This window comes from Diceros bicornis, chromosome X (assembly GCF_020826845.1).
Source record: "Diceros bicornis minor isolate mBicDic1 chromosome X, mDicBic1.mat.cur, whole genome shotgun sequence".
NCBI lineage: Eukaryota > Metazoa > Chordata > Mammalia > Perissodactyla > Rhinocerotidae > Diceros > Diceros bicornis.
Genome location: NC_080781.1, coordinates 89,373,621 through 89,399,648, shown reverse-complemented (window position 1 = coordinate 89,399,648; position 26,028 = coordinate 89,373,621).

Below are 26,028 nucleotides of genomic sequence, written 5' to 3'. Positions count from 1 at the left end.
GGCCTGGCCACAGGTTCTTGGCGGGTCATGCACACATGTTCAGGCAAGTCACTCTTGTCTCAGTGGGACTGCTGTGCTTGGCAGGGGACTGGCTTATCTGCTGCACTAGGTGGGAGGAGAGGGGTGCTTTCTTTCATGTGATGGCTGGCTCTGTGCTCATTTGCAGACAGCTCAGTTGAGCCACTGTGCTTGGTGGACGGGGTTCCCTAGCTGGGGCTGAGCAACCACCACTCAGTAGGGAGCGTTCTCATGGGCGGAGCCGCTGCGGCATGGTGGATGCTCCCACCGGCCGGGCCACCACTCTGAAAGCTTTTGTATGCAGGCTGGGCTGCCCCTGCCTCCTCTTACAATCACACCAGCCACTGTGTGAGGACCTGCTACCTGGATCACTGCTGCCAGGGAGTTGGAGGGGACTGCTCACTCATTTCCACCACTTCTAGGGATCCAGTTCACCCACCTTTAGATGTATGACTGTGTGGATCTCTCAAGAGTCCTGTTGTGCTGTGAAGGGAATCCTCTGTTGGGTAATGAATGTTCATTTAGTTGTAACTTAGAGGGGAGAGACAAAGAGGACAACTCACTCTGCCACGATGCTGACATCCCTCCCAGGCTACATTTCTATTCTTCATTGTCTACATTTTTTAGCTAATATCTTTTTCAAATTTTCTGCTAAAGCTTTATAAACATTGTGTCATTTGATCTTCACAACAACCTACAATTATCTCCATTTTACAGTAATATGTTCAAAGCCACACAATTCTTAGTGGCAGCCTGTACTTGAACACAGCTTTGTCTGACTCCAAACAGCGTGCTCTCATCTTTAAGGCTATACTGCCATCGTAACATCAACATTGGCTTGTCCATAGAGTAAATACCTCTTTGTATTGACAAAATAAAAACTGCAATAAACAAAAAATAAAAAAATAAAAAAAAAGTGAAAATATAAAAATCTATTACCTGGTTCTTTTATATACTTTGAGACATACAGCTAGTTTTTTCATTTGCATATTTGTTCCTTTTTACTGAATCAATCTTGACCCTGCCATGAGCAGTTCACCAAATAAAATTTTCATATTTGTTGACATAAAATCATTTCTATCCAAGTTTTTCTAAGAAAATTTTAATATTAAACACACAGAATTGTAATAAACCTAAATGGTTCTGGAATACTGTGTCCAACTAATGAATACAACATGATGACTTAAGTAAAATAAAATTATATATGTATATATATATCACAATGCCTTATAAACATTGTTTTAAATGCAAAAGCAATTGCCTAATGTCCTTTGAATTATGTCAAAATTAAGGTGATTTCAAAATTTCTGCCATAGTAATTATCTTTGATAACAATTCCCCACCCAGTCTTCAACACTCTTTATCAAAGAATTTTTAAACATCACGTACAGACCAATTGATCAAGATTCAGAAAGCCTTGTGAGATAAAGATAATTCCTGCTTTGTAAATGGAAAAGTGATTAAGATCAAAGTGTTAATAAAAAACTCAAAAACAATAAGAATTTCTGTCAAAATTACCATGCATATTTTCTACAATAAATTAGAAAATCATATATTAGATAGGATCCCATGGATGAGTAATATTAGTAGATGTAATATTATTTGGAATCACTGTTAAAATATTCATATCACTAAGGTACTTTCAGTAAATTACAATCACTCTGCCAGTGTAGTCTAGTATCTTGAAACTTAACTTCTCTGAGCATCTAGTATTTTGTGGGAAAAACCACCATGAATTTCCCACTTTATTTTGGTGTTTTCAGAAAACACCCATAATCTATATCATGTACTAATAGCTATGGTTTTAACTTTTACATATCATGGCCTATAAAACCATCTGCAGTGGATAGGCATCTAGTTTCACTGTTGCTTATGAATTGGACTCAATGGGTGTATATATGCCTTGCTTTTTCGGTGAAACTGCATCCTAATTTTTCCCTAATATTCAGTATTTAATCCATTCTAAAAGTCTGATTCAAAAATTTAAAAAAGGGACGAATGGATAAAGAAGATGTGGTATATATACACAATGGAATACTACTCAGCCAAAAGAAACGATGAAATCCAGCCGTTTGTGACAACATGGATGGACATTGAGGGTATTATGCACAGTGAAATAAGTCAGAGGGAGAAGGTCAAATACCGTATGATTTCCTTCATTAAGTAGTAGATAATAACAACAATAAACAAACACATAGGGACAGAGATTGGATTGGTGGTTATCAGAGAGGAAGGGGGGAAGGAGGAGGGTGAGAGGGATAATTTGGTACATGTGTGGTGATGGGCTGTAATTAGTATTTTGGTGGTGAACATGATGTAATCTACGCAGAAATAGAAGTATAATGATGTACACCTGAAATTTTTACAATGTTATAAACCAATGTTACTGCAATAAACAAAAAATTTAAAAAAAAAAACACAAAAAAAATTAAAAAAAGAAGCAGCACATGAAAATGAAGTACAACGCATTTAATACAATGTCAAAGAAAGCCACATGACCAATCCTGAAACTATAATGTCTACATTTTGTTCCCTGCTCATCTATAAAATGTTTCAGTGCTAGACCTATTAAAACCTTGAAATATATTATCAAGTAGAATAAGTCTGAAGTCTGAATCTATTGTATTAAAAGATATCTGGAATACACACACACACACACACACACACACACAAGAAATGATCTTTTACTTTATTATGAAGTAAAAAGCCATCTAGTGCCAGTTGGACAAGAGTGTATATAGTTCCATGTTTCTCACCTATAATGATTTTGTCTTTTTACTTACACTTCCTGTGATGGATTGTAGTGTATTATGAATATCTGTAGAATTTACCTGCTCTGCATTTCTTCCTTCTTTTAGTAATAGCATCTGGTTTTCTTTTTAAGGAACACCTTTCTGTTAACTATCAGAATTCATACAGATTCGGTGGGTTGACATCATTCATTCCAGAGTTCCGAGCATCATTCAAACCCAAACTAACGGGCCTGGGATATGACCAAGGCCTGAACAATTAGGGTAGCACCTCCCCTTGGGCACAGCAGTTGGTTCAGTAGTAAGCACGTGAACCAAGCTGTGCCAATGTAAGTCCTCACTGGGACTTTTGCTGAAATTATTGGGAAAGAGGAATTTTCTTATACTTGAATTTCAAGCAGTATAGATGACATAAAGCATGTTAATATCTTTGCTTATCTCATAGGGAGGGCCTGGCTGAGAATAAAGCCGGTATATGAAGAAAAAGAAAGAACAGATTTCTAATGACATTGGCTGAAACCCTGGATTCTAACATGCCTAAGGTCAATTAACCTCTTGATCTTCCCATTTATGAGCCAATGTATTCCCCTTTCCATTTATTCTAGCTTGAGCTGTCACATGCCCCCAAAAACACCCTGACAAATAAACAGCATTCTCTTTCTTTAGTAGACTCTTGTTCCTTCTGTAGTCCAAATAAGTTACTCTTGGTAAAATGTTTATTTCCCTGTTTTAGGAGGAATGAACCGTATGATACAATTATCCCTCTCACAAAATCACATTATCTTAGAAGAATGCCTAAAAGAGATAATTTAGTTCTTTTAGTTGCTTCAAGGCAGAATCATGCTCTTAACATCCCAGGAAGATAGTGCTTAATCCTTGTCATCAAGATTCCCAGAGAAGAAAAAATTACAACTTTTCTTTTAACTATCTTCAATGGATTAGATTTCCAACCTATGTTCTTTGGAGCTGAATGTAGGCCAACTAAGCATGGCAGTTTGCAATTTCTAGCCTCATTCAAACCCAAACTAACAGGCCTAGAACTTGCCAATGCAAAAACATCTGTCCCCAGTGACAAGATAAATTTTCTTCATGAATTACTATATAATATCCCTATACATAAAATGGCAAAATTCTGTCTCAGGTAATCTGGTTCATTTAGCAGAAACAAGGAAACTATATACCACATACCAAAAGAGCCTAATTTAGAAGATTATTTAACAGTGAAAAGCAAAGAAAATCACAACTGGTTTTCCAAGATACAGTACAAATAACAGTTCTCCAAATGCTTCAAAGTTTCCTTTTTATCCACAGAACAAAGAACAACAGGAAGTAAATGACACATGCATGTCAAGATTGAGATTTCACCAATATGACTGAAGCTCATTTCCTTTAGTCTAAGCCAAATAGTCTCAAAAAAATTCTCCCTTGGGGATGAATGCTAGATTGGCATAAGTAATAACTCGGGAGTACTTCCATGTACAAAATGTATTCACTCCTCTTTGCACTGTTTCATTCATTTGAAACAATTTTGAATCAGTCTGGACTTTCATTATACTTAGAACTTTAATTGACATGTTTATAATTTTCTCCTTCTTCATTCCATCTATATTTCTTTGTCCTTTCTGAAATCTACTGTTACTCTTATCCCACTCTCTTTGTCTAAACCTTTAATTAGCCACTTTACACTTATTAGGAAGGGAATTGTCCAAATATCTAATACTCATCTGAACTATTATAATTCTATTGCTTATGTTAAATATCACCCACTCATGATAGTATCTCACTAATCTCACCGCCACAGCTTGAATTCATTTCCCGGTCAGCCACACCACCCACCTGTTGGTTGTCATACTGTGGCAGCTGCACATTGCTGTGATGCTGCAAGCTATGCCACCAGTATTTCAAGTACCAGCAGGATCACCCATAGTGGACAGGTTTCAGTGGAGTTTCCAGACTAAGACTCACTAGGAAGAAGGACCTTGTCACTCACTTCCTAAAAATTTGGCCATGAAAACCCTATGAATAGCAGCGAAAGTTGTCTGATATAGTGCCAGAAGGTGAGAGGATGGCACAAAAAGACCAGGCAGGGTTCCACTCTGCTGTACACAACGTCGCTAAGAGTCAGAATTGACTCAGCAGCACTAATAACAATATGATAGTATTGTAAAGTGATTTTTAATTATACACCCTAATTTCCTATGGAGAATCAAGTTTTCTCCTCACTTCTACATACACAGAACTATTCTCTCTCTCTCTGTCTGCCTTCCACCCTTCCTCTCTCCCCATCTGTCTTTCTTTCTCCCCGAGAAGTTATCTTATAGGTTGTTTTGGTAAGGATTACTTTCAAGATATACTAATAGAAAATCTGACAAATAATGTCTTATATGTAAAATTTTACTTTTGCACATAAAAAGATATCCATAAGTAAGCAGTCCAGGGCTAGAAATGTGGCCCCACTATGTCAAGTTTCTTCTCTTTTTCTGCTGTTAACTCTAGGCAGAACAAAAGGGGAAGGGCAAAACACTCATTGCAGCTGAGTCTTTCTTTCTCGCTCTTTTTTTATCAGAAAAACAATAGCTGTCCTGGAAGCCTCACAGGTAAAATCTACTTATAGCTCACTGGCTGGAACAAAGTTACATGGCATGCCTAGTGGCAAGAGGGTCTGGTAAATGTAGCTTTCCCTCATGAAAATGGAAAAGACACTATGCCACTTCCTTCCAAAATTAGGGTTCTGTTAGTAAGGAAGAAAAGGAGAATGGATGAAATGGCCCTGCCCTTGATTAAATTAGCAGACCAAAGTGAAAAATCAGTGAAAGGAAGCGTGAAATGAGTAGCTTATCCTAGATATTAGGAAAGAAAGGCATGTCTTATTTGCTTTTTAAATCCTACCTCTGAAAAATCAAGTGAGACTCAAGGAGAGCCTATGGAAAAAGGGAGACAGACCTCAAATTAGTTTGTGTGCTAAACAGATAGATGAGAGCTCATGAAATGAGAGATGACAAGATTGAGATTCAGAGCCCTAACCATTGGCCTGTGCTACTGTTGGTGTATAATACTCTGAACAACCAAGTAGATTAATTAGCAACCATGGATGTAACCATTTTGACTTTGAGGATTTGGATATCTCATCTAAGCCACTTTTAACATAACTAACAGTGGGAACTGTAAGAAGAGACAGACCACCACTTTCCAATATAGTTTTCTGATTATTATGTTCCTTATTTCAAGTTATGGCCAATTTGTAAATAATATGAACATTTTTCTTTAAAATTCTCTAATTTGGCCAAGACTGGCCATTAACAACATGGAAGAGAGGACCTTATACTAGACTTCAAAGATGAATAGGTCCATGGTATGAAGAGAACAGGGCATTCCAAGTGTAGGAAAAAGCTTTATAAAGGGTCCACACTTACAGAAGGTCTTGGATTTTCTGATTTCATATTTTTTGGCATCTGATTTTATCCATGAAAATTTGAAAAATGTCAGAATATTAAATTAGTGCGACATTCTCTTACATCAACATGCATGAGACTCTAAGCGTTCTAACCGAAATGATGCTATGGCTTTAATCAAAGAGTGATGTGATACAGAAGAAAGAAAATATAAATGTTGCAAACCAATCTAGAATCCAAAGCATCATTATTCATCTGCTGCAGGCAGCATTCATAGTTCTAGTGCTGCCTGAGGCAGTCCACAAACCCATAGGCACTACATGAAATCAAAAGAGGTTACATCCCTGCCATTTTCTGTTCCCATTAAAGTGAATGAGGATGAATTCCTTCTTGATAACTACTATTTTCTGCTTATCACAATTTATGGTCCATCATTAATTGAATATTTTTATAGTTGACCTTTCGAATATTTTGCATTTAGAATGGCTGGCTATTTCACCTGCTCCCCATAGGTTAGTTAGAGTAGGCACTCAGGAAAAACTGGAATGGATGTGCTATATCAGAACATTGAAAAGGTCAATGTTTTAGTTGTTGATATTTTCTATAGAATATAATTCTTGCATATTTTTAATAGGTGATAGAACATTTAGTGATTAATGCTAAATACCTAATAATAATGAATAGGACCGCTAGGTTAAAATATGAACAATTCATTCATCTGGCAACAAAGCACTAAGAAGACATCAAGAGCACAATGCAAAACAATGGCAGGGGTGCTCTTAATGCTGTCTTAATGGCCTATAATGGCCTCCAGCATTGCATACCTGTGGGATAAAAGCAAGGTTATGTGGCAGATTTATAGAATACTAAGATTTGAAGAAGTATTTTTGATTTGTATGAAATTACTCCAAATTCTCCAAAGTGAAATGACAATACGGCAGACTTCAGCGTTTTGACAAACTTCATGGTAGAAGAACCTGTGGGTAGGATTGATTAATTCACTCATTTATTAAACAAACATTCGAATGCCTATTATGTGTAGGACATTGTGCTCGCTAATTTGGAGTAGTGGGTGTGAGATGGCGGTGATATCCCCAGTGTTGTGACTGCGGATAAGGATGAGGTGGCAGATGGCTACATACAGAGGTTTATTAATGGTATTACACAGAAAGTGCTGTGGTACAACTCAGACCGCAATAAGCGTTAAGTCCCCTCTGTCTTTCAGCCCAAAGTGTTTCAAATATGCTCCCATCACGATAATACTAATATACTGATGAGATACAGAACATAGATACAATACAAAGTGCTCAGTTAGACAGAGCCACAGCAGAACCGCCATTCCTAGATGAATAAATAGAAGAAAAGCTAGAATTGGGCACAGCATGCATGATGGAAGCAGAGCCTTAGGTAGAAGTAATTGGATAAAGGTTTGATTTAGAGAAAGCTATATGCAAATTCGTAAGTAGAAACTAAGATTAAAGACCTCAATACAAGGACAAAACAATCCCAGGGTAACGAGAATGGTATGCAACTTGGTAAAAATCATCAGTTCTTTGAAAACAAAGAACCTAGACACAACCAGACTAGAAAGTATGGCATTCATCACCAGGCTAAGATATCTCGAAAAATACTTAGTGTGGAGAACTATATAATATGCACGGGGACAGACAAATTCAATTTAACAATTCTTTTGTCTTCAAAAACACACTTATATTATCAGTATAGATAAAGAAGTCTATATAGTATTCATAGAGACAGTAAAACTCAAACCATCATTTTCTCTTCAAAAAAGTCATATGCGTTTTTGGTATGCATGGAGTCGTGGGCTGGGTTGAAGCTCCTTTTACAGGACTAGCAAAACAGGGTAAGAAGTATCCCTTACAGATTCTGTCATCATAGGGCTAATTTTTGTCTGAGTATGATAAATATCAGACTAGGTTCTATGCAAAAATTCTTTACAAAAATGTCTTTGTGTCCCTACCATTTGGCCCAGCAATGTACTTTTAGGAAGCTATCCTACAGAAAGTCCTACATATGTGCATAGTTATAAATACATACAGATTTGTGCATGGTTTTTTTTTCCTAGAGTTGTTTGTAATAGGCATAGACTGAGAATAGCCTGAATGCATATCAATAAGACATGGTTAAATATTTTACAGTCTATCCATACTTTTGTATAATATGCAGATTTTAAAAAATAATTCAGTAGATCTATATGTACTAAAATAATAAGATATCGAAGGTAAATTACTGAGTGAAAATACCAAAATGTCAAGTAGCAGAACAAGTATTCTTTTTCTCTCTCTCTCTCTCCCCCCTCGCCACACACATGTACACACACACACACCCCTAATCTAATATGAGAGAGAGAAAGAGAGATCTGGAAGGATACACACCAAACCACAAACAATAACTATTTCTGGAAAGGAAAGTAGTATGGGGGTGAGATGAAAGATGACTTTCATATTTTTTATTTCATAAATTTGTTGTTCGAATTATATTAAATGAATCATGTATTATTTTTGTAAATAACATTATTTAACCAACAGAAGTTATTTGTAAATATCCCAAGAAATGATTCCTTTTGAAGTGTTTTTTTCATTGGTCTCTAAGGAAGTGTATATCCACGTGGGTATAGCTTTATATGTGTTTACATATATGTATGTTTTACACACAGCCTAAGCTCAATAAACCTATGAAAATATGGATAGATACATAAAGGAAATACTCAAGGATAGAACCAAAGAAAGAATAAAATCTTTGGAGTTGTTCTCATTTAATGAGTTAAAACAGAGAATCCATAATCTTGTTTTCCCAAATAGTATAGTAACATGCAATACCTGAATATTCTATTAGACAATAAAAAACAAAACCAAAAGAAACCTCTCCTTTTTGTTTAGGAGTATTTCCTTGAATTTTCAGTGGAGCACCTAGAGGTATTGATGAAGATATGCTTATATGCTTATTTTGTTTCTTAATCTCACAAAGTGTCTATTACTCCTTTAAGCAATATAGTACATAAAAATTATTTTTATCATAGATGTTTTATTCTGTTTAGGAGGAAGAAAACCACTTCTTACTGTTCCCAGTATCTCACATAGTTATAAATCTTTTGGACAAATTACTTTGGGATTCTTGGTTCTCTTCTGTTTGTGGATATAGTAAACGGTGTAATGTTAATGGGCCTAACTGAAATTAAGTTGAATCATTTGTCTAGCACATTTCATCATTAGGCCAGTAGCATTCGTTGCCATTACCCATTCTCTATGCTTGTATCATTGGGGCACTAATTAAAACAAAATGTTCTAAGAGTAGGTAAGATTTCATTTTTTCTCCTAGTTTCTGCCTCAGGAACTTATCTAAACATATTTCTAAAATTAATGGTTTTAAAACACCATGATTTCAACCCATTCTTATTCAAAGACTTCTAATCATCTGTTTTGATATTTGCAAGTTTCCCTCTCGTACTAGAAAACTGCTGCCATTTTTGGCTCTTCCAGTTATTCACTTTTTCTTGCTTTATGTATCTCACTTCTGCTTGTCTGTAGAAACCACTATACATAAAAATGAAGGCATATTTAAACCCAATAGATGAACAATAGAAATGAAGCAAATACTGATTTTATGGAATAAAATTAATTAATTAATATATCTTACTGTATGGAAACAGTCGTTGTCATTCAAGTATACAGAGCATCACTATTTTTTTTCTATTTCTTTTCTTCGCGGTTAAAATAGGAGTAGAAATAAAATATGACAGTCCTATTCTGAGCAAAATTTTGGCATACCAATTGGTTTATCTGCATGTGAATATCTTATCCTCACCTTTTCTTAGTACAGTCATGGTGCAAACATCGGAAGAGTTTACTGCTCTGAATTGGTATAATATATTCTATAGTATTATGTGAAAGATCCATATAACAGTACAGTAGGAAGAACAGTATGTCTGGTCTGAAAGCCATTTGCCTGTAGACTGTTTCATTTTGTTCATAGGATCTAAAACAAGGATAATGATGTAGAAGATCATGAATTTTTCTAGTTACATTTACGCATTTATTGGAGGTAGTTCAGACTTTTCAATTTGTATGGGATTTCCATAGCATTTTTATTTCTAAGATGTTTATAGGAAAAACTTTTACTAGAGGAATTTACTTGTTGAAAGGAACCTTTCAGAAAAGGCAAGTGACTAAAAAACCAAAAGCATGGCTTTAATTATAAATCACAGTGTTCAAAAGAGGTGAGCTAGGGGAAGAGTGGCAAAAGCCTGGAAGAGGCAGCTTGCTTGTGCTTCATATACAAACACAACCAGGGAATGATGAGGCCATCGGAAATGCTCCTTGCTGCTGGCTCTCTGACCTCTCGTTTTCTCCGGAGCATATTCAGTACCCTTACAATGCACAAAGCAGATTTTTTTAATCTTATTCACAGTAAAAATACAAGCAAGCAGAGTATAGGAAGAGAAAGAAATGAGTACAAAGACCAATTTCTGAAGGGAGCAATCATGCCCTTCATTTAATATATGCCAAGTAGAAAAGGCTGGTTGATTTCCTTTGTTTTACCTTCATTCCCTCAGCAACAATAGATGGATTTTTTTTTAAAGTGTGAGTTGTTAGCTTCTGTACATATGTTCAGACATGATTTATGTGTATTTTAGAGCAGTTAAATTTTAAAAAATTAATACATTCTGATTTCTTCTATTGTTTATTTTCTGGAACTTTTTCTTGCTTTAAAATGGATGCCAGGACTGTCCACAACATTCTGAAAATGCAGAAATTTCCTACACACATACAAGTAGAAGTGTATAGTAGTAGTTTTTTTTTTTTTTTTAAGTAATTTAAACGTGTAAGTGAGTGGAAAGGAGAGGCCAGGTGTTGCACTGGATGACCCCTAAAATTCTATTCAGTTCTGTTAAAGCTTCATTTTGTCTTTATCATTAGAAAGCAGTTTACAGATTTCTCAGATAGCCAACAGATGGCAGCAAAGACTTGCAGACTGGCACAGAAATTTTATTTGCACAAGTAATTGTCCCCAAGCAGCAATTAAATGTCTAAAGGCAGAGCTGTCATTTTTAAGCCTAGCAACCCTAGAAATCTTTAAAGTCTTTTTTCAGGCAAAAATTAATAATAAAAAGTATCTTTGTTCTTTAAGCATCAAGCCCAGCTTTGATTTCATAATTATAATTTCCTTCTTGTGCATTTATGTAAGATTTACCAAAAATTATGAACATATCCATACCCTTTTTTTCATTTTCCAATTGAAACAAGAACCAAAATATGCAAGATTTCAGTAAGCCTCATATTTCTATTTAAGTTAAAACTTCAAAAAGTGCTGTCGTAGTGGGAGTTGGTTTTCAGTTCATTTTCCTAAAGCTAAAAAGTACTACATTTGCCAGGAGGTTCACATTAGATTGTAATTCTAAAAAATCTGACTTCAGACACAAAACAATTACTGATATTTTTAATATACCCAAAGATGAACTCCTTAGAATAAAAATTAGTATAAAAATCAATTTCCATTATTCATTTTTAATTTTCATCTCAGTTTATTGTACTCAATGAGTGTCAGCTGAAACACATTTGCAAGGGGAAAAAAAATCATCTCCCAGAGACCCTAATATATTTCAAATCAGCTCTGAGAGGGGAACCTTGCCATTAGTCTCCAGTACTAGTTCATGTCAAAAATATATATTACAGGCAGCTCTCAATTATTCAGATACGTATTATCCAGGCCTTTTATCTTAACTTCTTTACCTTTCTACTGCCTATCAAATGAATATTTTACTTTCCTTAGCTACTAAAATATCTGAAGGTACTTGAGTCTCACCTCCCCACTTCCTTATAGTCGTTTACTACTTTCTCTGAGCTACCTATATACCTTGTATTTCTATTATGCCCCTTAACAAGTGGATTGTAGTTGTTTACATATTTGTCTCCCCACCCTCAAACTGTGAGTTCTAGGAAAAACGGTGTCTTATTGATCTCTATATTGTCAGTGCTAAGCATATGGTTAAAACTAAGAAATAATAGAGTGAAACTGAGCTCAAGCAACTTGATTGCTTTTCAGCTCCATTATTGAATGTTCATTATATTTAAAAAGCACTTTACTAGGAGCTTTGGAAAGACGCAAAAGAAATGAGAAACTATCTCTGCCATAGAGATGACAATGGTCCTTAAAATACAGGCTTACTTAAAGAAATGTACAAAAATCAACCTAGGTACAAATTAACGTGATGCAAAAAAATATGCCATGTGAAGAGCTGCAAAATATTTAGAGTAAGCCAGCTATTTGGGACAAGGGTCAATGATCAAGGCCAAAGTTTAGATTTTGGTTGACAGGTGGTAGTTTAAACATTTTTGAGAGATGAAATCTCTAAAGTGTTAAAAAATCGAAGATTAAACTGTGAAGGATATCCAGAATTAAAGGGCAAAAGAAGGAAAAGAGGCTACAGACATCAAGAATGCACCAGACTGAGACATACAAGAACAAGACAACAGAATCTTAGAAGCAAATGATGGCAAGAATTTTTAAAGAAGGCATGGTAGCAGAGAGATCAAGAAGAATTGAAACTAACTAAAAAGAAAGAAAAAAAGCGCAATTGGCTAGGATAAGATCCCTAGTGGATTTAGAGCAACTTTTGGTGATTTGTGAAGAGAAGATAGTCACATAGCAGGGAGCCAATGTAATTTTTTTTTTTTATTGTTTTATTGTTTCTATTTCTGGAGTATTTTGTTTGCTTGTTTTCCTGTTTTGCTTTGATTTAGAGGAATTTTATGTAGACAACTAAAAACAATTAGATGTTCTGAAGCAGTGTACATAAAGGAGAAATCAAACCAGTTACTTTATCATGTATGCCATTTTTTACAACTAAAGCAATAAAAGGGCTATTTTAAGGGAAAAGACAGAAAAATTAGACACGATTTTTTTTCTTTTTAATATCATAAACAGCTATAAGAATTTTAATTAAAATAAGAGAAATTAGATGTTAGCTTGCACATATTCATTCAAAAATGACAGTAGGTCGTTGTACTAAAAGAGCATAACAACTCCACCTAGCTTCTTCTGATACTCTGAAGTTTTCATTTATAGACAACACCAAGGTTGTTCCAGTGTACACAATTATTTGTGTGTGTGTATTATTTGTTCTGTGTTTGTAGAAATTTAAGTATGTGGTTAAAATGAGTCTTCGTGTTTTCTATTAATGTTGTTTATTCCCAATAAAAGTTTGATCTATGAAAAATGAATTTAAGTAGCTACATAACTTTTAACATACCTTTTGTAAGATATAGAAAAGGAACACACAAAAGTAATTATTTTTAGCTTTTTGAAAGACCCAATAGGAGTAACAATGTATATCTCTGGTCCCCATCCCCATCTTTTGTGAAAGCTCTAGGTTTTTCAAGTTCCTCCCCACTAAATCTGAGAGTTCTCAGAGGGTGTCACATTTATGAAATAATCTTCTTGTCTACCCATTTTCTTCCTCTTTTGTGTGGCTGCCAGCTTCCAATGCTATGATCACAGCAACTGCAGTGCAATGGCCTATCCTACTTCTTCTCTGGTTCAACTCCCTACTCAGGCTAATGGGCCTAACTCCTGCCTCCAAGTGCAGACACAAGAGAGTACTCTACCTTTAGCTCCCACTTGTGCTTCCCTCAATGTTGTACTGTAGCTTGTGTGCTCACTTCCTACAAAGATGTTAGTAAAGCAAGTGCTTTAGAATTGACTCTCTTTCTATAACGGGCCCTCTCTATGAGAATTGGGCATGAATTTGTAGGAACTGGGTTAGAGGACAACTTGAGTACAGATGTCATGCTTCACTCAAAATCCTCTTCCCCTCTCACAATGGGCAATTCTCCTTGAACACATGGTGAAGTTCTCAAGGCTTTGTTTTTTGGGGTGATGAGTTCTTTCTTAGGAAGTCTCCCTTCCCATACCTCATGCAAATAAATCCCTAGTAGTCATCCCAGTGGCTCCGAAGGGCCCAGATATGTCTTTATCCTGGACTGAACACTACTTAGTTTATCAATCTGGGATAACCCCTACATTATTATCTACACTTACTAGGCCTCATTTTCATTCCTCTAATTTCCCTTTCACTGATTTTGAGTGGAAATTTCATATGTAAAACAAATCCAAAACAAGGTGTGGAGATTTACTATGCAGACAAAATAAAATTTTACTGATGCAACTGAGCATGTGTCCTTTAGAAAATTATATTTAAATAAATTTGTCATTACGTACTAGTGAAATTGCCAAAGTGGAGATCTTCAATAGGAAAATCAGTACTTGTTTGCTGGAACAAAGTAAAAGTTATTCAAAATGTTGCTGTATATTTTGTGCAAAACTAAGAAAATACTACAGGATGTTTTTAAATGAAAATGTTTTCTTAGACCTGGAAATACTGAATAAGCTACAGCTTGCCCTACCAATGAAGGGACTTACTAAGTGTAAAAAGTACAAGAATAAGAAACATGTTAAGCTCTGCTTTGAAATGGTATCTTCTGTAGCTACCCAATAAACATGAATAAATGAATGCATACATGAATTAATTAATTAATTAAAGTATGTTAACCAAATACTGTGGTTAAAATGTTGATCTTGAAGTGTATACAGATACCTTTTTCTTTTTTTGATACTCATTTTCTTTGCTATGCAAAAACACTTCTCTGTGTACGCGGGGAAGTGCTCATCCCCCATTCTTTGTTGTTTTGGTGAGTGTGCAAATAATTAACCCACCCTCCTAGTCTGAAGCTTGAGCACATGACAACAGGGTGGTAACTGTGGAACAGACATGTGAATCTGGAGCTGAGGAGAAAAAGCTAGGCATAAGACATTCATCATTGCAGAAACGGTAGATGAAGTCATGTACATGAAGGTGACTGTCGAAGCAAAATGTGTAAGAGGAGATAAAATGCCCAAGTACGGAACGTCAGTATTAAAAATGTGTGAATACAAGTCCTGCTGAGATTATTAAAACTTACCTGCATACTTTCATGTAACAATGAATTTGGGGAATAAAAGCAAGTCAGTTAAGTACCTTTAAAAACATATAAAAATATAGTTTACCTAACTGGCTGGGATGCTCTTCAGTTAAAAGATATTATAACACAGTGGTTAAGAACACAGACTCTGATGCCAGATGGCCTGAGTCCACATCGCAGCTCTACTACTTAGTAGCTGTAACTCTGAGAAAATTAGTCTTTCTGTCCATAAATTTCCTCATCTGTAAAATTGGGATGATAGCATTACCTGCCTCATTAAGGTCATTGTCAAAATTAAATAATGAATATTTGTAGAGTACCCAGAAAAGTGCCTGGCAAATGTAAAAAATATGTTAGCACAGTACTAAGTACTAAAGACACAGTACTAAATTAATAGAGTACTTAATAAAAGATAAATGGTAAAAAAAAGGAAATCTCTGTGAACCAAATTTCCAACTGGATTATTTTATGTATTTATTTTTTTCTCTGGAATTTAATTATCACATTAAACTTTTATGAAGAAAGGCCTTGGTTGTCAGACTCTATATATTAATCCAAAATGTAATTAATTCACTTTACACATATGATTTCAGGTATATTTTAAATGATAGCAACATGTATTACTTAAAATAATCAGTTTCTACCATGATAAAATATTCTCCAATACCAAATTTTTCAACAAAGCTGCAGTGTGTCGATGTTTTTAAATTGGAATATGTACTCCTTTTTAAAACGTCCTTCCAATAAATACAATTGATTGTTTCCACTCATGGCTCATCAATTTTTATTCATGTAGTGAATGTTGCAATCGAAAAGCATGTGCTATAATAAGTTGCTGCAAAATAAACAAGCACAAAAGTAATTTAGAGAAGAAAATAGTAAATCCATGTATAAAAAGACATCCATTTTGATGTAATAATGTTCTTTTCTGCAAATGCATAGTATTTCTATCCAACTTTCCATCTATTTTTTCCTGTTAAAAGCCAGAGGCTTTACCTGACATTTCATTTATGTGAAAGTCCGGGAATGTTAGAAATCATTTCTTGGTTGGACTCATGTTGTCAAGAACAAATATTACGAAGGAAGACATTTTGAAAGTTTTGTGAATAGTTTGAGAAACATTTTGGGTAAATATGTAATGAGTGACAAGAAAGTTATCAAAACAGCTTTTCAAATAAAAGAGTTTTAAGAAGAAAGCGTCAGATACTGATGAAGGAAGATTAGTGAAATTCTGTCACTGAGGTTCTGATGGGGCCAAGCAATTAAAAATAAATTGATTTGGCTGAAAAATTATTTTAAATCCTATGTTGACTTTCTTGTGTCATTAAAATCCTTCTTTGCCACACATTCTCCATGTAAATTTTGGAATATTTCTTTTGCATGAAAAGCGTAACATATAAAGTGTCAATAGTATGCTTTGGTTTTTTGCCATGGTAAAATTTTATGTAACAAGTATCATTTACTGAGAGATGTAAGAAAATTTAAAATATAGTAAACTTCAAATCCAGTGTCATTTAATCACTTTAAGATATAGTAGTATTATGTGAAAATATTGAGAAAATTTGTATTTTCAAAACATTCTCAGAAATAGGTGAATGTTGCTAAATGTGAAATAACCTGTCTTTTAGGAGTAAACAGTTTCTATGTCTTCTTAATAAAATTTAGTTATAAGTGTTCTCAGTGACTTTTCTAATAATTTAAAAATTGAAAAACATATTTACTATGCTCAGTTCTTATTTGCTCATGCCTGCCCACTACTACAAAAAGAAAATAGAGATAATCATGCATGTGTTTGTGCTTTCTTTCTCTATATCTCATGTGATTACTAAATTCATTGAAAACTTTACCTCCTTTCCTGTCCCAGCGGACAACGTCCCCCGCCTTACCAAGACAAACTCTTCCACCTTACTCCTCATCCCATTTTCTCCCATACACTACAAAATTTATTTCCTCTTTCTCTTCCTCTTTTCTGTCTCTTTTCCCTTTGTATTCAAACATGCTCAAACATCTTTAGCCTAAAACAAAACAAAACAATAACAACAAAGTCATTCTTCAACTCTGTTTCTCTGTCATACGTCTCCTTACCATAACCACCAAACTTTTTGAAATAGAAGCCTACCTCTCAGTCACTCATCAACTGCAGGAATCTGACTGCTGGCTACCTTCACAACTCGACTGAAACCATTGATCTGGTATCCAAATTAAATGGTCTCTTTCTAGTACTCTTCCTACTTGATCCCTCTCATTGGCATCCAATGCTGTTGACTTTGCATTTTTAGAATAACTTGTTTCCTTGGCTTCCATGAGACCACTAGATCGTGGTTATCCTCATATCTTTGTAATAGATTCCTTGGTCTCCTTAATTTATTCTTCTTTCTCTTATTGTTCCCTAAGGGCTGCAGTTCCCCAAGAGCCCATCCTCACACCTCTTCTCTCCTAATTCTATAAATCTCTCTGCAACCTCTCACCCATGTCTATAACTGGAATTGTCATCTATCTACCAATAACTCCTAAATCTCTAGCCTCTACATTTCTCTGTGAAACTCAAGACTGAACCCATATATACCAATACCAACAAGACAGACACCTCTGCCTGTCTTACAGGCACCTCAAAGTAAGTCCAAAACCAAACACATCATCTTCTGTTAACAAATCTTCTCCTCTTTACTCCTGCTATATACTGAATGTTTGTGTCCACCTAAAATTCATATGTTGAAATTCTGACCCCTAAGATGATGGTATTAGGAGATGGTGCCTTTGGGAGGTGATTAGGTCATGAGGGCAGAGCCTTCCTGAACGGAATTAATGCCCTTATAAAAGAGACACCAGAGAGAAAGATCCTCTGTTCCTTCTACCATGTGAGGTTTCAGCTAGAAGACACAGTCTATGAACTAGAAAGCAGGTCCTCACCAGACACTGAATCTGCAGGTGCTTTGATCTTGAACTTCCAGCTTCCAGAACTGTGAGAAATAAATTTCTGTTGTTAGCTACTCAGTCTCTGGCATTTTGTTATAGTAGCCTGAACAGACTAAGGCAACTCCATATCTTAATGTGATCTCCATCACCACATTTACCCAAATTAGAAACCTCAAAACCAGCTTTGTTTTCATTCCTTGCCTCATAACACATTCATTGTTGTATGGTTATTCGCTTATCTGAGTTTCCTAAAGAACAGAGACCATGCTTTATTTATCTTTTCTTTCCCCCCAGGTTAGTTCATGAATCAGAGAAGGCTCTTATTAAATGTTTGTTGGACTGAGTTGTTGAAATTTTAAATATCGTTCAAAAGGCTCTACTCAAAATAATGAGAACAGAGTCTCTAAGGATTGGGCAAAATTTGAAAATACCTTAGTGACTTAGAATACAGAACAAAGTGGAAATTTTTACCTTAAAATTTGGGGGCTAATCTAAACACCAACAAAATTAAGATAATGCCCCAAGTCCTGAGGTGAAACAAAACTCAGACTGACTCAAGGGAGATCAAGTAGTGACCTCCTAATGAGAAATGGACCTACCTTTTAATTCAGTTTTCATGAGCACCTGCAAAAGTGTGTGTATATATGTGTTTGTGTGTGTGTGTTTGTGTGTGTGTGTGTGTGTGTGTGTGTTATAGGAGAAAGATGGTGTGGAGGAGGAGAGATGAAGTCAAGGGTGAAATGGGTGGAGAATAATAAGTTCTACCAAGAAAATTAAATCACGACTCATTTTAGTCCATGTTTTAGCCTCTTTACCCATAGCCAATGCTGTTTACCAACAGCAAAACCAACTTCTCTGAGTTGCACCTTCTTGACTTTGGTCACTCTGAATATCCTTATGTGCTCTATTTACTCCACTACCCCCAGGTATACAAACACAAGATTTAATAAGTAAAGGTTGGTCTACATATTTTGTTCTCTGTTCATCCTGCTTTTCTTTGAAACAAGATGCCCTGTTTCACTTGTCTCAGTCCCCCATTCCTCTTCCCTAGAATCACACACAAAAACTATTTTGTGCAGATAGTCCCATAGCACACACAGTGTAGGCTAAGGCAGGTCTCAAATCACAGCAACAAACTTTGGAAAAGAGTGAAACAATAAGCTGAAGCCAAACTTTCAAGTTATGTAGTCCTGCTTCTCAAATTCACAGACCTGAAGCTACTAAAGAAAGGGATTCTTTAGAAAAGAAAGAAAGATGATAGATAGACAGATAGATAGATAGACATAAATAGATGATAAATATAGAGCTATTAATACACACACACTTGCATTCTAGCATTAAATAAGAACCTTTTTTTTTTTTTTGGTGAGGAAGATCAGCCCTGAGCTAACATCCGTGCTAATCCTCCTCTTTTTGCTGAGGAAGACCGGCTCTAAGCTAACATCTATTGCCAATCCTCCTCCTTTTTTGTCTCCAAAGCCCCAGTAGATAGTTGTATGTCATAGTTGCACATCCTTCTAGTCGCTGTATGTGGGACGTGGCCTCAGCATGGCCAGAGAAGCGGTGCATCGGTGGGAGCCCGGGATCCGAACCCGGGCCGCCAGTAGCGGAGTGCGTGCCCTTAACCGCTAAGCCACAGAGCCGGCCCCGAACCTCTTTTTTTATATATCTTTTTTTTTCAGAAATACACACCAGTTATAGAGCCTCACTATAATATTTGGGCTTGGGACACATTTTTCAGAAACATAAGAAATTCATTCAATACATTTATTAAGTGCCTATTACATGTCAGGCATTATGCTAACGTTGGCAAAACAGTGATGAGCAAGAAATGCAGGGTGCCTGTTCTCATGGATCTTATAAGTAGGAGGCCAAATTACCGAACCTGAATTCCAAAAAACTTTGTCCTTGTTCTTCAGCAGGTGGTGATGACAATCTCCAAGGTAAATAAAAGTGGCTATGAGTGGTCATACACCAGTAAGAAGTTGCTCACATGACAGGATCAGTTCTGTTCAGGAGTGAAAACACATTACCCCAGGGGAAATAAAGAATGGGTATTAATAAGCACCATAATTTCTAAAATGTAAACAATAGGAGAGGAAAAGAGGAAACTGACATTTAAGTAGTTGCTAATGCCAGGTTAAGATGGCAAGATACAATACCTGATATGTCCTCTCCGATTTTCCCCTTCAAATACTTATGTAGATATTAAAAAAAAAAAAAAAGCTAAGCACAATTACAACACTGTCATCGGACTCATAGAGGGATTTCTACTTATAGCAGTGCCAACGAACCTGGATTAAGAAACAACATTGGTTGCCTCCATATATCCTATCTTCTGTCTCAAAACAACATGGTTATTTGGAAGTGGCAGGGGGAGGTTTTAGCCTGCCCCCACAGGAAGCAAAGCCTAGGGAAGATAACCCTAGAAAGCCATACCAGTCAGAAAATCTGACTGCCACTTCCTTATTGGAGAGGAGCTACTTCTAAAAGGACAGGGGCATGTCTTTCTTCCTTATTCCCATCAATGCCTCTTTCTTCAAGTCCAAGCAGAGACACCATCTCCTACAGTCTATCACTGACCTACAGATGGCACGTCCTTATAAAAATGATATTCACGTCACTCCTTCGCTATTTCGCCCTCAGAAAAAGAAGCTGATCAGAAATAATACAGTTTTCAAAAAATTGGCCATAGAAGGAAACAAGAAGTTACTGGAGAAAGATGCTGGAGGCAAAATGCCCAGAAGGAACAAGAAATATCATCATATAGGAAGGGCGGGATGACACCTGTCAGAAAGACACCTGCCATCGCACACCAATGGCAGAATGGAGATGAGGTTCATTTGCACTTGGTTTTTAAGTGCCAACCCTCAGACAATGATGGATAGAATCCAGGAAATTGACAGCAGGCATCAAATGTTACTTGCTTCAAGAAAAACGTACTTCTGTACTTGTCTAGCTAAACAACTGATCCTCCTATAGAACACATTTTAATTTCATACAAGTTCTGGTTTCTAGGAATTCTATATGTTTGAAAGGTGGGCTACAGTAATAGTGTCACTTGGGAAATCCTTTTTACGAGAGAGAGAGAGAGAGAGAGAGAGAGAGAGAGAGAGAGAGACAGACAGACAATGTGTTGCATAAGGAGACTGCCTGGAGGCACTTTGCGTGGGCCGCAAGCTCATGGTAGACCAGTTTAAGATCAAAGGTGTCAAGATGATGGAGAATAAAACTCACTCGGTGCAGTCACCCTGAGGAGAGGGCAAACAGCCAGCAGCACCTGATCCTGATTCTTTCCTCAACTTTTCAAAGTCATATTTGCCACACATCAAATGCAGAAGCTGTTTTTCACACACCTTAGTTCCACAGGAAAACCTGCATGTGTTTTTTTTTTTCTTTTCTTTTGTCTCTGGTATTTGGATGTGACTCACAGAAGAGAAAGGCCAGAAAAGCCATTTTATTGTTGCAACCACCTCTTTCTCAGTGGAATTCAGAAGCCAGAACTGAGTTTTGTAAACAATGGCAAACAAAATTCTCAAATTGCAGTGCTTCCCTACCCGGAAAACTTGAATTACAAATGTATTGAGAGTTTGCTTTATTGCATTTACATACAAAATCATGTTCTTTATTTTCTTTCTTATTGCCTGTTTTTCTCAAGATTATGTCCTATATTAACAATACTTCAAATACTATCTTACATTTTCAGTGTTTCTACAAACACTTCATATGATCTTAGGTAAGGAAGGATAATTGTTTTATAAATGAGGAAACAAGCTCAGATATGGTATATGACTTGTAAAAGAATGTATGACAAGTAATAGAGCTGGAGCTATCACCAGAGTTTCTAACTCATAGTTCAATACTATTTTAAAACAGCTAAAGTATGTTTCTTAGTTAACAGCTATATAGCATCCATGTAGATAGAGAACTGTGTGCCCTGTTAAAGTGACACCATCACTAAGGTTATATGGAAGCTGATAGCTGCAATATAAGTTTAGGAAGTTATTTCCTAAGGAAAAGTTTCCTAAGGCAACTCTCACTGAAATTAATTTCATTCTCTCTCTCAGATTGCCGAACTTTACAAGTTTATTCATGTTTGACCATCATAGACAGCTTATTGACTGCAAGGAATAGCCTTGAAGGACCTTATAATGGTGTTAAGGAAACTAAGAACAGCTATTTTTTTAAAACACCAAATAACTGCTAACATTTATCAAGCATGTGCTGTGTGTCAAGAATTATACTAAAGGTTTTAACGCGGTATCCCAGTTAATCCTTAAAACAAATCATAAATTGAGGTAGTATTTCCATCTCCATTTTAGAAATGAGGAAAGTAAGGCTGAGAGGTTATGAAACCTCCCCCAGGCATACAGCTTCTAAGTAAAAGACACAGAATTTGAGCTCAAGCAGTCTTTCAACACTCAATCACTAAAACACACGTGCTATGTGCCAAGTGTTTTATAAGCATTTATTATCTAATGCAATACTCACAATAACCCTACAAGTTAGGTATTTATATTCCAATTTCATATGTGAGAAAACTGAGGCTCAGAGACACTCAAGAGTGTCATTTGCTTCAAGGCCACATTGATAGTCAGTAGCAACATAGGAGTTGGAACTCAGCTCTGTCTGACCTTACCACACTTCTATTCACACCTGAGCAAATCTTCACCCAATATGGAAAGAGATTACTGGAAATAGTTTATCCTTTTCTGCATGAAAATACTTTATTGAAAGATTATCATTCACAGTGATTGGTCAACAACAGAAAACCCAAAAGATATGGTAGACCTATGGCCAAAACTGAAATTTATTTCAGTGTCCTTTCTTGTCTCTTTCCAGTCACTTTCTCTTCCTGGTGTCTTGACTTCCAAGTACTCATTGTCTTTATTTATTCAGGTGTCCTGATTGTCCAGAGGCAAGCAAAGTACATCTCTCAAGCTTCTCTCCAGAGTAAGTGGTCCAGATTCCATAAATTTATTTGCCTGCACTACCCCCCACCTCCACTCACCTCATCTTAACCATCAAAATTTCCTTTTTTCAGTACCCAGTTCTGAGAATGGTCCTAGGAAAAAAAACTAATTCACAATAAATTGTATATGGCTAATAAATGCCTAATATTATTATTCCCTGGAGTATTTACACTTTGAAAGAAGCACTCACTATGTCTTCAACCAAAGGAATGAATTCTGAATGTTGAAATCACAGAGGTGTGGCTGGTATGTGCATTTTTTAAAAGGCTTTTTGGAACTCTTCTACTCACATTAACTAGCTGCACTGAAGGAATAAGAAATGAAACTTGGTTCAGGATAATTCCTTCAAATCTAACACACCTAAATATTTTAAAGTAAATTTACAATGAATGTTAGTATTAAATTAGACTTTTCAGACCAAAGTTGATGGGGTTGTGATTTCCAAGAACTTCCTCTGCCTCAGTTGTCTCATCTTTAAACCTGGGACTTCCTGGTAGACCAGTACCACTACTTCTCCCTAAATCTCAGGCCTTGCTGAGTCTGACTAGCTTTGCCAGACTCTTTATTCTCCCTTCATTCATCAAACATTTATTGAGCACTGACTGTATGCCAGACATTCTTCTAGGAGTCGGGGATGTATCAGAGAACAAAACAAAGATATCTGCCTCATGATACTTACATTCTAGTGAGGAGAGATGGGCAATAAAAGCAAACATAACAAATAAGTCAATTACTAATATTTTAGAAGATGAGAGCTATGGAAAAAATAGATCAGAGTAAGGGAGATTGGGAGTGAATGCAGGGTTGGTATGTTTCCATTTTAAATAAAATGATCAGGGTAGGTCCCGATGAGAAGGTGGCATTTGAGCAAAGACCTAAAGGGGGTGAGGGAGGAAGCCATGCTGATATCCAGAGGAAGAGCATTCCAAGCAGAAGAGATAGCCGTACCAAGGGCCCTGAGGCAAGAGTGTCAGAGGAACAGCCAATGTTGCTGGAGCCAAGTGACCCAGTGATCCCTAGTCCAGGGATCGGTATATTTTTTTTTCTGTAAAGAGCCAGATAGTAAATATTTAGGCTTGTGGCCATACAGTCTGTGTCACTACTCCAGTGTCACTGGAGTGTGAAAGCAGCCATAGACAACACGAAAATGAATGAGAATAGCTCATTCATAATAAATTCATAAATAAAACTTTATTTATGGACACTGAAATTTGAATTTTATATAATTTCACATGTCACTAGATATTTTTTGTTTCATTCTTTTCAATCATTTTAAAATATGAAAACCATTCTTAGCTGATGGGCTGTACAAAAACATACTGTCAGCTGGATTTGGCCTGAAGGCAGTATGTTGCTGACCCCAGATTCAGGGGATGAGCTCAGAGAGAGAATGGCATAGAGGGAAGGGGAGGCAACATGGATAGAGGGTATCAGATTGTGTAAGGCCTTGGAAATCCATTGTAAGGACCATGGACTTTACTCTGAGTGAAACGAGAAGACATTGGAAGGGTTTCGACGTAGGAACAACGTCATCTCACTAACATCTCTTGAAGCAACCTGGCCTCTATCATCTCCATCCCCAAGCTCCTTGCCCAACACCATCAAAAAGATAGTGATTAAGATGCGATTTTCAGGCAATAGACTGGGTTCAAATCCTGACTTTGCCCTTTTCTCATAGTGTGACCTGGAAAAATCATATTGCCTCTTTGAAATGCCATTTCTTCATTTGGGATTAACAATAATGCCTAATCTACAGAGTTGCTTTGACATTCATTCAAAGAGATAATACGTATAAATCTCTTGGCACTGAGCCTGGACATAGTAAAAACTATTTAGTAAATATTAGCTACAATTTTCATTTTTAAAATTATTTCTCCTTTGTTCCTCTTCTCGCTGGTTAACCTTATCTCTCATCATTCTTTTTTTTACTTTTCTTCCTTTTCCACTCTAATTTTTCTCTCTCTGTCCTGGCCAATCCCAACTAAAATATAAAGGAAACTCTTGGATGCCTTAGTAAGCCTGTCACATTAAACAAAAATGGGAAAATGAATTGATTATTCTCTTTGATTTATTGTTCTTCCATGTTCACATGTGCATTTAGTCCCATTTTGTTCGAGACAGGTCAAAACTTATGCATTAGCTTACCAAATGTATGTAGCTCATTCCTTAAACATGAATTCCTGCCAATATCTTTCCCAGTAAATTTTATTTATGCATCACTTTTATTTTCCTTTACTTAAGTATCCATCTTTGTAAACCAATAGCTCTATACCTTTCCATTATTTGAATCACCATTAAGTTCACTGTCAATCTTTTTTTTTTTTTATTTTGATTTTCACTGTAGCCTCTCCTTAATATCCAAACATTATCTTTTCAATGTCCATTACACTTATTAAATAGTCCTATTTAACTACTTTGCCATTTTAATAACTAGCACCTTGGAATAGCCAGCCCTCAAGATAGCCCCCAGTTATTTTCATCTCCTAGTATTCACTCCCCCATGTAGTCCCCTCTCACAATGAATAGAGCTGACTTGTGGCTGGCAGCCATGAGAATGTCCCTTATAGATCTCCTCCAGTAGGGAGCATAACTGACCAAGGTCCACAGTTGCTGCGCCCTGAAATCCAGGTTTGCATAAGTCACACCTCCCACAGGCTGCTCCCAAGCAATGATTGAGCACAGCAGGGGTACTAAAGCAGACCCTTTCCTGGGAGATATGGAGCTCCTCTGATAGGCTACTTTGGCTCAAGGACTCCCAGACCCCAGACAGCCTTTCCAAACTTTTCTTAGAACTGAAATGCAGTCTAAGATGCTTCCACCTGACTTCCTTCCTTCCATTCCTTTCTCCTTCCCTTGGAGATCAGATTTGCATCAGAGTTTAATAGCTCTCTGAGCTTCCCTCAGCTCCTGCCTCATTTTCCCTCACAGGCATTTATCCTAATAAAATTTATTTCACATGTAATCTTGTTTTGGCATTTGCTTCTCAAAGGACCCAAACTAA